This window comes from Leptodactylus fuscus, chromosome 11, assembly GCF_031893055.1.
Source record: "Leptodactylus fuscus isolate aLepFus1 chromosome 11, aLepFus1.hap2, whole genome shotgun sequence".
Classification (NCBI taxonomy): domain Eukaryota; kingdom Metazoa; phylum Chordata; class Amphibia; order Anura; family Leptodactylidae; genus Leptodactylus; species Leptodactylus fuscus.
In genome coordinates, this window is record NC_134275.1 from 47,535,462 (window position 1) to 47,547,488 (window position 12,027).

The following is a 12,027-nucleotide window of genomic DNA, read 5'->3' on the forward strand; positions in this document are numbered from 1 at the left end:
TTTGGGTGATAAAGTTCATTTTCTAGGCAAATATTGACTTTGCAAGTAATTGCTGTTAAGCTGATCACTCTTTATAACATTCTGGAGTATATGAAAATTGCCATTAGGAAAACTGAAGCAGTAGACTTTGTAAAAATTAATATTTGTATCATTCTCAAAACTTTTGGCCATGACTGTATAATGTATCACTGGTGTCACTGAAAACTGGGGAGGGGGGCAAAAATGAACTGGTTATAAAAAAAAAAAAGCTTAAAGGGGAAACTTTACAGAAACTCAATGTCTTGTTTGGCTATAGTCTGAAACCCATAGCTTTTTTTAATTTTACAGTGTGTGTAAGGGCTTGTTTTATGAAGGGCGAACTGTAGTTTTCATTGGCACTATTATGGAGTACATATAACTTATTTGATTGTATTGTCTATTCATGTACTCTATGACTTGTAAAGTGCTGGGGAATATGTTGGTGCTATATAAAGGTATTATTAATATTATTATAGTTATATATTATTTAGTTATTTTATTCCATTTTTTGGGGTGGCAATTCTGACCTTGTTGTGAAATTTTCTGTATTGCAGTGTATTGTTCCTGCCTTGTCCTTCTATTACACCCTTCCTATTATTGACCACAGCATCAGAGTGGTTAAACAGATGAGCGTTACCTCTCATCTAGGGAACTAAATATGGGCACTAGCCTATAACACAGCCTTATCCACCAAGTAACAGGTTCAGGGTCAGTGCACATGGAGTCTTTTGGCGCTGATTTTAACGCTGAATCCGCCTCCAAAAAAAGCCTCCCAATAGAACTCTATTGGGAGGCTTTTTTTGGAGGCTGATTTTGAGGTGAATTCAGCGTCAAAAATCAGCGCCCAAAAACTCTGTGTGCACTGACCCTCAGCATGTCCCAAAACCTTCCTTACAACATACCCTGTAGATGTCCACAGTCTTGTAATTGCCCTTACCTAAGACTTCTTAGGGCCCCTTCACACGGAGGATACGCTGGCTGATTTTGAACGTGTAAATGTTCCGAATCAGCAGCGTTTAAAACAGGTCCCATTGCTTTCTATGGGAGCCGGCATACGCGCGCTCCCCATAGAAATGAATTGGAAAAAGCAGCCCATTCATTTCTATGGGGAGCGCACGTATGCCGGCTCCCATAGAAAGCAATGGGACCTGTTTTAAATGCTGCTGATTCGGAACGTTTACACGTTTAAAATCAGCCAGTGTATCCTCCGTGTGAAGGGGCCCTAAATTACAGCTTTTGCCACAGTTATATCTAATCTATACAATCCAGTGAGGTAAGTAGCCCGGACCCCAGACTGATATATTCTACCTGCACTGATACATTGTAACCTCCTAACACTCAGATGACAAGAAGAGCAACAAAAGCATGTGCCCCTCCATTGCAAATTGGCATATGATGACCACACCTCTAACACTGTCCATGTCCCAATTGTCCCATCCCGTTCCATTGTGCCCCCACACAATATAATGATTCCATTGTGATCCCCATACAGTACAATGCTGCCCTTATGTTCACCACACAGTATAATGTCTCATTGCAGCCTCCACACATTATAATGCCCTCCTCACAGCCTCTACACAGTACAGTGTCACAGTACAATGTCCCTTCACAGACTTCACACATTAAAATGCCTGTTCCTTATTGTCCTAACACTTTAGAATGTCACCTTGTGGCCCTACACAGTATAATGTACCCTCCTTGTGGCCCCCCACATAGAACAATGTCCTCCTTATGATTACTACATCATATGAGGTCCTCTTGCAGCCGCCACACATTATAATGCCTTCTCCTTGTTGCCCTCTCAAAATATTATATCCCCTTTTGGCCCTCATACAGTATAATGCCCCTTCCTTGTAGCCCTCATACAGTATAAAAAACTCCCACCTTGAGGCCCTACAAAGTATAGGTTTCCTTGTGCCCACCCCTAAACTATAATGCCTTGTTGCCTTTTCCCCCGGAGTCCACTCTGGTTTCTGCAGCTTGGAGCCCACCGGAGAAAGAGGGACAGCACCTAAGACCTAGGGCTGTCCTGCTGAACCCAGTATGGATGGGAAGCATGCAGCTACCAGTACGGGAGAGTTTGCTGGTGGTCTGTTCAGTTCACAGAGCATTGTCTACACTGGATACAACTGTAGCAAACCCTCAGCTGTGAAAAGTGTTAGGTTTATACTGTTTGCAGCCTTTCGAATGCTATATCCATTAAATATAGACCTATTATATTAGTGAGTGTTGTCAGGGAGGGGCAAAGTGGCCACCATTAAGGTGTCTCATGTTCCAGCATTTCCTCCAGTGATCTGTGAAGACAATACAGGTTGGAGAAGGAATGTGCGGGCTGCAGAGGGAGCGTAACCCCGTCCTGTCTGCTACACTGAGCCGCAGTCACACCCACAAACCTCTCCTAGCTCTCAAGTGGCTCCAGGCACATAGTTTTCTTCATAGGAAATGCAGCTGAACTCATAGCATCATCACCCTTAAGAGTGACAGCTACAACGCCACCTGCAGTATCCATGAGCCAGAATGGTGGGACTGGACAGACAGGACTCTGAGGGCCACAAAGACCCTCCACTGAGAACAGAGGAAGCAATGATACCCAGGAACTAAAGACACACTAACCTAGGCCTGAGGCTGATGGATCCTGGGGATGATGGGACAATAAACTACTAGACACCAGAGAATGGTGCACTAAGCTACTAGACAACAGGGAATAGTGAACCGAGCCACTAGACACCAGAGAATGGTGCACTAAGCTACTAGACAACAGGGAATAGTGAACCGAGCCACTAGACACCAGAGAATGGTGCACTAAGCTACTAGACAACAGGGAATAGTGAACCGAGCCACTAGACACCAGAGAATGGTGCACTAAGCTACTAAACAACGGGAAATGGTACACTAAACTACTAGACACCAGAGAATGGTGCACTAAGCTACTAGACAACAGGGAATAGTGAACTGATCCACTAGACACCAGAGAATGGTGCACTAAGCTACTAAACAACAGGGAATAGTGAACTGAGCCACTAGACACCAGAGAATGGTGCACTAAGCTACTAAACAACAGGGAATAGTGAACTGAGCCACTAGACACCAGAGAATGGTGAAATAAGTCAATAGAAACTAGGAAATGGGGTACCAAGCTATTCAACACCACTACTAGACATCATGAAACGGTTTACTAAACCTCTAGTCTAGACGCCAGAGGATAGTGTATCAAGCCACAAGACACCAAAGAATAATGTACTAGGCCTCTAGTCACCAGGGAGCGGTTTACTAAGCCCCTAGACACCAGGGAACTATGTATTAAGCTACTAGACCCCAGGGGATGGTGTACCAAGCTAATGGACGGTAAAGGGTAGAAAAGTGTAGTAGGTGGTGGACACAACTAAGCTGCTTGGTCATACAGAGCCTGTTCAGCTACTATACACACTGCACTGTGTGGAGGATGGACTCAAACCCAACCAACTGTACGGCTTTCCTTTTTGCACTTGAGAAAGGGCCAGTGTAAGGCCCGAAACGCGTCGTGCTGTATGCTGTACTGTATATTATATAATAAATCGTTTGAGTTTGGATCCTGGTTCATCATCCTCTTCTGTACACCAGAGAGCGCGGTTCTTCCATAACGAACCTCTGGTCCTTTACTCCTCACCAATGGACAGTAAAGGACAGTGTATCAAGCTATTAAACATCATGGGATGGTGTACTAAGCTACTGGACACCTGATGGCAGTTTATTTAGCCTCTAGTCACCCTGGAATATTGCCCTAGTCCATTAAAAACGAGGGATTAGGATGTAATTCCCTAAAACACTAGAGAATAGGAAACTAAAGCACTAACAGCCCAGACAAGGGCACTAATTCACAAGAGTAGTGTAGGGATACTAAATGTCTGCACTCCATAGACTAAGACCCCGTTCACACGGGGAGCGGATGGGCGGATTTTGGCCCCAAGAGTGACGTGGCAAGCTGCATCACTCATGGGCCATAATGCACCTGCCACGACTGTTGGAAGCCGTGAAGGGCTTCCCCCCTCCGGAGTACACTCAAATGAATGGGCCTACTCTGGAGGGTGCTGGTGTGAGGCGGACGCCATGGCTGAATCGCCATGGCCAAAGATCGCCATGTTGCACTGTGACTCCTTCATTAATGTAAGAAGTAAAGAGTCAAGGCCATGACGCCTAATTAGGAGCTCGTCCTAATACTGAGTGGCTCTAAAACATGTAACCCATATCCACCCCCTAGTAGTTGCTCTTACATGGTTGTTTTTTGGGGGCCGTACAGTTCCTCCCCAGTCACTTACAATAGTATAATGAGATGGTACATATATAACATGACCCTGTAGATGCTCCTTGTCTGTTGGGTAGCTGCACAGCGCGGTGTATACGGCTGTTGTTGTATGAGGCGGTGAGGTAAGCAGCCGCCTCCAGTGACTGAGCCTCTCTGAATGGAGTCTTTGATATCACAGGAATGCAGCTACACCGGTAGGAGGGAGTGGGCTGTTCTCTGTATACACACCATTACTAGGTATATACTGCCGCCTTGTACCTCCCAGCCGCTCACACCTCACACAGCCATCAGTTTGAATTTGGCGGGTTCTCGAATCCAGGAGATTCAGATTACACAAGGCGGATTCCTCAAAAATATCCAAAAACATGTAAAGTTCATCACTCAGGTTAACAAACAGCCAGAACTGCACCATAAAAAGAAGTGTACGTAAAGGAGTATATCTAGAAAAAGGTGCAGAGGTGAGACTTACACATATAGACAATTATTACATATCCCGTAGTTCTAGTACTCTACTCATGAACCAGGTAGACTGAACATAACGTCTACCATATAAAACAGACAGATAGATAGATAGATAGATAGATAGATAGATAGATAGATAGATAGAAATGTAGATGGATAGAAATGTAGATAGATAGATAGATAGATAGATAGATAGATAGATAGATAGATAGATAGATAGATAGATAGATAGATATAAAAATAGATAGATAAGAGATAGAAAGATAGATATGGTAAATATGAGATGGGGCTCGTTCACATCTGCGCCCGGTCTCCGTTATGCAGGTTTCCGTTTCCTGCATAAAACAGAGCAGGAGACGGAAACCTGCAGGAGTCTCTCTCACCCATTCATTTGAATGGCTGAGAAAGCTGTCCGGCCGTGAGCGGTGGTGAGCGTTTTATGCTCTCTGCCGCGAAGCTGGGTTTTTTAATCCGGACACAGAGTCAGACATGCAGTACTCTGTGTCCAGATTTAAAAAAAACGGTTTCACGGCGGAGAGCATAAAACGCTCACCGCCACACCCGGTTTGTGCTTTCCGTCTTCTTGCATGCAGAAGACGGAAAACACAGAACGGAGTGCTGAACGCAGGTGTGAACCTAGCGTCAGATAGATATGAGAGAAATAGATGATAGATAGATAGATAGATAGATAGATAGATAGATAGAAAGAAAGGAAGAAAGAAAGAAAGAAAGAAAGAAAGAAAGAAAGAAAGAAAGAAAGAAAGAAAGAAAGAAAGAAAGAAAGAAAGAAAGAAAGAAAGAAAGAAAGAAAGAAAGAAAATAGGGTAGACAGTAGACCTTCTCCGTTTCCATCAGCCTTGTGTATGGGAAGGATTAACTTCTACATTTCTATAGGGGGATTTTTCTACACTGCATATTTAATGTATAATGTGGAGTGCAGAGAAATTGGTAACTATTGTCAGTACTGAGCAGTCAGCAGAATAGTGTAGAATAGTGTATTGTGTCACTCCTATTATAGTGTATGCCCTGGTTACACCAGCATGCTCCATATCAGGGGCAGACACACCAGCTGCACAAGGGCCCGGTAGGTCGGGGGGTCTATGACCATCACAGCAGCTTTCTACTGTCTATTAGTTTGTGGGTAATGCCTAAACTAATGGATTTCATGGCTAAAGATTCAGAGGTAAGGGGGCGCTCTATGCTTAGATATTGGAAAACAAGAGGCCCATAACTGTTCTTGTACAGGGGCCCTCAGCTGCCTGTATTGGCCCTTGCTCTATATCCCAGCAGGTGAAGGATAATATGGTGATTATTCCGCTATCTACCTATGTATATTTGCATAGAACCACAATATTCATGTAATGATCTTTGCATAATTGTCGGCAGAAATTTTCTGCCGACAAATAATCTTTGCATATTTGCAAATTTCCAAGTTTGACATTTGCAACTTTCTCAAACTTCCTCTTCTTTCTTTACTCTGTCATGTTTCATGTATTAAAGCTTTCATGAATAGGAAAACATGTCCGTCCTGCCCAAGGCCCCCTGTAAGACTCTATAGATTAAGAAAACAAAAGCTACATCCACCAGATCTATCAGGGTCTCGAGGAGTGTTCCGTGCAAAACTCACACACTGTGGTGCATGTCATTTTGATATTTATAATATCTAATATACAGTCCTATGAAAAAGTTTGGGCACCCCTATTAATCTTAATCATTTTTAGTTCTAAATATTTTGGTATTTGCAACAGCCATTTCAGTTTGATATATCTAATAACTGATGGACACAGTAATATTTCAGGATTGAAATGAGGTTTATTGTACTAACAGAAAATGTGCAATATGCATTAAACCAAAATTTGACCGGTGCAAAAGTATGGGCACCTCAACAGAAAAGTGACATTAATATTTAGTAGATCCTCCTTTTGCAAAGATAACAGCCTCTAGTCGCTTCCTGTAGCTTTTAATCAGTTCCTGGATCCTGGATAAAGGTATTTTGGACAAACAATTCAAGTTCAGTTAAGTTAGATGGTCGCCGAGCATGGACAGCCCGCTTCAAATCATCCCACAGATGTTCAATGATATTCAGGTCTGGGGACTGGGATGGCCATTCCAGAACATTGTAATTGTTCCTCTGCATGAATGCCTGAGTTGATTTGGAGCGGTGTTTTGGATCATTGTCTTGCTGAAATATCCATCCCCGGCGTAACTTCAACTTCGTCACTGATTCTTGAACATTATTCTCAAGAATCTGCTGATACTGAGTGGAATCCATGCGACTCTCAACTTTAACAAGATTCCCGATGCCGGCATTGGCCACACAGCCCCAAAGCATGATGGAACCTCCACCAAATTTTACAGTGGGTAGCATGTGTTTTTCTTGGAATGCTGTTTCTTTTTGGACGCCATGCATAACGCCTTTTTTTATAACCAAACTCAATTTTTGTTTCCAAAATGAAGCTGCCTTGTCCAAATGTGCTTTTGCATACCTCAGGCAACTCTATTTGTGGCGTACGTGCAGAAACGGCTTCTTTCTCATCACTCTCCCATACAGCTTCTATTTGTGCAAAGTGCGCTGTATAGTTGACCGATGCACAGTGACACCATCTGCAGCAAGATGATGCTGCAGCTCTTTGGAGGTGGTCTGTGGATTGTCCTTGACTGTTCTCACCATTCTTCTTCTCTGCCTTTCTGATATTTTTCTTGGCCTGCCACTTCTGGGCTTAACAAGAACTGTCCCTGTGGTCTTCCATTTCCTTACTATGTTCCTCACAGTGGAAACTGACAGGTTAAATCTCTGAGACAATGTTTTGTATCCTTCCCCTGAACAACTATGTTGAACAATCTTTGTTTTCAGATCATTTGAGAGCGGGCTGTCCATGTTCGGCGACCATCAAACTTAACTGAACTTGAATTGTTTTGTAGAAAGAAATGGTCCAAAATAACTTCATCCAGGATCCAGGAACTGATTAAAAGCTACAGGAAGCGACTAGAGGCTGTTATCTTTGCAAAAGGAGGATGTACTAAATATTAATGTCACTTTTCTGTTGAGGTGCCCATATTTTTGCACCGGTCAAATTTTGGTTTAATGCATATTGCGCATTTTCTGTTAGTACAATAAACCTCATTTCAATCCTGAAATATTACTGTGTCCATCAGTTATTAGATATATCAAACTGAAATGGCTGTTGCAAACACCAAAATATTTAGAACTAAAAATGATTAAGATTAATAGGGGTGCCCAAACTTTTTCATAGGACTGTATGGGCTCCATAGTTAGCAAATGTCAATTGTAATATATTCGATTTAATGGAAACCAAAGTAATGTTTTATTGTTATGTGTGATAGTACCCCCCCCTTCCCCCCTTACCATATAAATAATGCAGTCTTCTTATGTTATAAAGAGGCCTTTGGCCCTCTGGAGCCAGTAGCTATTGCTACCTCTGCACCCTCTATACTTACACCTCTGGCAAATACTATAGAACAAGATGGCAGAATATTGAAGTTACCATATCACATAACATTGGGAATGTCTCCGAGGAGGGCATACTGGTGGAAATGAGATATGTTAAAATGGGGGAGTTGTGAGGGACAGAATATCTGTATAAGACTGACATTGGTTCATTCAGCCATCTTGGTCTGTATACTCCATGTTTTAACCTTTTGTAGAGATAGAATTTCTGTAAAATGCTGATTATTGCAGAGGTTGTTATTAGTACATTTTGTTATTAAAACCTTGAGAATGTTTCTACGTTCCTATGCTCCCCATTGTCTGGGAAAACGTGATAAGAAGTTAGATCTCATTAAAAGTGTTCTATGAAATTTCCAAGGCCATATCATCCATCTTAGCAAGATGTGCTATTATTTTCATAAGGCTAAAATGGCGGACACAGATATTCATGTGTTAAATCATGGATGCACATTCTCGTCATTTGTAAACTCCCATTTTATCCTCTGACCAATTATAATACATATGTATTTTGTGAGGCTTAAGCTGCCATAAAGCCATTATTTCCCTTTATAATCCTTTGCTTGCTAACAAATAAACCGAGATCCATTTTGGAAACAGAACCATGTGTCTGTGTCTCTGTGCATCTCCTGAGCACTTGATGCTTCACCACACCTTCCTTTAATTCGGCACCTCACAACATACCTGGAGAATAGTTGGGGTACTCCCTCGACAGTCTTCTTATGTTATAAAGAGGCCTTTGGCCCCCTGGAGCCAGTAACTATTGCTACCTCTGCACCCCCTATAGTTACACCCCTGGAAAATACCATAGCATCGGTAAATGGCACTTCTTAAGGGCCAATAGAGAAAAGAGGCCCAGACAAGGGCATTGATAGCAAACAAAAAAGTGGAGAATTGGCCAAATGGTCCATGGTGAATTATTATGGGAAGGGAGCCTGGATATTCACAAATACATAGTTTGCATACAAATAAGTCCATAATAGGATCCAGCATCAACAGCTAGCCTGCTTGTTGATGGTTTCCAGGGGGCAACCAACTTGAAAAACAAACATAAACAAAAATAAAGTCTCCGGACTCCTTTGGGTGCAGTTTATCTCCAATGAGGACAAAGGATTGGGCATGTTGAACCCTAACTGTCCAATCCTTCTTTTTTACTGACATGTGCTATGAGGATAGAATCAGAACACCCCTATATATATAAGATAGTCAGACAAAATCCGAAATAGGCAGATTCAGACAACGTCATTTCCGGCCTCCTACTCGAGCTTCAGATACTACTGCTGACCCAGATTACATCTCCAGAGTTTCTGCAGCCAAATGGATACTGCAGCGAGACACACCCTGCCGAGTCCTGCCAGCCTGACAAGTGTGACCTCAGCATATCGAGTGCTGGCTGCCAGCCCAGGGCTCCTAGATCTCACTGCAGAGCTGCAGGAAGCTGCAACGGCGGCCACTACTAGATTTATATTCTGCCAACATCCAGCATCACATGAGCACTTAACACCTAAACTGCAGTGACCGGCACTGACAAACCACCGCACCCTGAAATCCTCATGTATAGCTGAGCAGCTCATACATAGATGTCAGGAGATATTAGAGGGGTACAGGATGATGAACAGCCTGATAATCAGGGGTACAGGAAAATGACAGACTGACACATAGGGTACAGAAAATGACAGGCTGACACTTGGGAGTACAGGATAATGACATATTGACACTAGGAGTACAGGAAGACAACAGGCTGACCCTTGGGGTACAGGATAATGACACAGTGACACTAGGGATACAGGATAATGGCCTGCTGACACTTGGAGTACGGGATAACGACAGGCTGACACTTGTGGTACAGGATAATGACATACTGATATTCAGGGTACAGGATACTAGTACACTGACACTTGGGGGTGCAGTATAATGATACGCTGACCTTTGGGGTACAGGATAATGACACGCTGACACTTGGGATATAGGATAATGACAGACTAACACTTGGGGTAAAGGATAATGATATGCTGACACTTGGGGTACAGAATAATGACATGGTGACACTTGGGGTACAGGACAATGACAGGCTGACACTTGGGGGTACAGGATAAAGACAAGCTAACAATCGGGGTACAGGATAATGACATGGTGACACTTGGGGTACAGGATAATGACAGGCTGACACTTGGGGGTACAGGATAAAGACAAGCTAACAATCGGGTACAGGATAATGACTGGCTGATACCTGGGGTACAGGATAATGACAGGCTGACACTTGGGGCACAGGATAATGACAGACTGATACTTGGGATACAGGACAATGACAGGCTGACACTTGGGATACAGGACAATGACAGGTTGACACTGAGGGTACAAGATAATGACAAGCTGACACTTGGGGTACAGGACAGTGTAATATATGGGGTATTACGATTTGGACCTAGTGAACGCCCCTGCTGGTTGCTGTCCTGATCCTGAGGTCAGTAACGTTGAGCAGAGCTGGCTGGGTTGGTCTGTGCTGGCTGTGCAGCAGGTGGTTATGTGAGCTGGTAGGATTAGTTACAGTTCAGACACTACCAGCCTGTTACATCCTTGTATAATTTTAGCATCTTTCGGCGGGTATTGTAGGACGCCCTGTGACATGATACATGATCCACCAGCGCCATCACTACTCTCCTCTAGTAACATTGGACTCGCAGTTCTCCAATAGATCCCTGTACAATTACAGCCACAATACAATACTGCCCCAGAGTAGAGCTTGGAGTCTCCTATAGACGCTCCTATCACTGTTCATCTTGTCTCTATGTAATGCGCACTAAATTTGTGTTGTTCCCTGTTATCAGCCATTTCAGTCCAGACTGTTGTGTTCTCCATGATCACTCCTTTCTGTCTCGTATCTCTAATGTTCTCCAACTTGTGGCTCATCCCACTGTGGTATAACTACAACTCCCAGTATGTCCTGATCTGGACCTTGTAGTAGAAGGATAGCTCTATATATACAATGTACATAGGCGTGACTATATAATTTACAATGCTGCCGCACTATTATTAGGTGACGTCTTTAGGGTTGTTGTGCTATAAATTCTATAGGGTTAGGTATAATGTACCACGTTTGTGCTCAAATAGTTAACACTTGTCTAAACTGGATGAATGGCAGAAAAGATGGGGGTTGTAGTGGAAGCAACATGACAGAATCTGGTTTTTCCAGTGCACAATATGGACATTTTTTACTTTCATAGTATTTAAAATATCTGGAATATTTGTGCAGATTCATGGAAACCGTTCTGTGTCACCCATAGCAACCAATCATAGCGCAGTGTACATTGTTATACAGCACTATACGAAATGAAAGCTGTGCTATGATTGGCTGCTATGGATAGATCTCCCTCACTGTATATAGCTATGGTATATATGGTATTGGAAGGTTCTCCTAATAGGAGGCCAAGGAACTACTGTCTTTTACATGGAGTTGTCAGACAGTGTATCTATAGAAACAAGTATCTAGCTCTCATATCTACCGGTATGTATCTATCTATACATTCACCCAACCTATACACAATAGATCCATTGTGCATTATGATTGGGGGCTGTGGTACATATTCCATGTTGGGCCCCTGGATCCTCATTGTACGCCATGTTTTACACTGTGCTATATGCACACTTACACAAAAAAACCTGTGTCAGAGAAATATTTAATTTCATTCTAAGTATTTATTGGAAACGAATGGAAGAATGCAGATCTGTGTGTGGAGGGTACCGAAACTACTCCAAGTAGACCCTTCCCAATGATGAAGGGGGTCTGAGGTCTGGGATG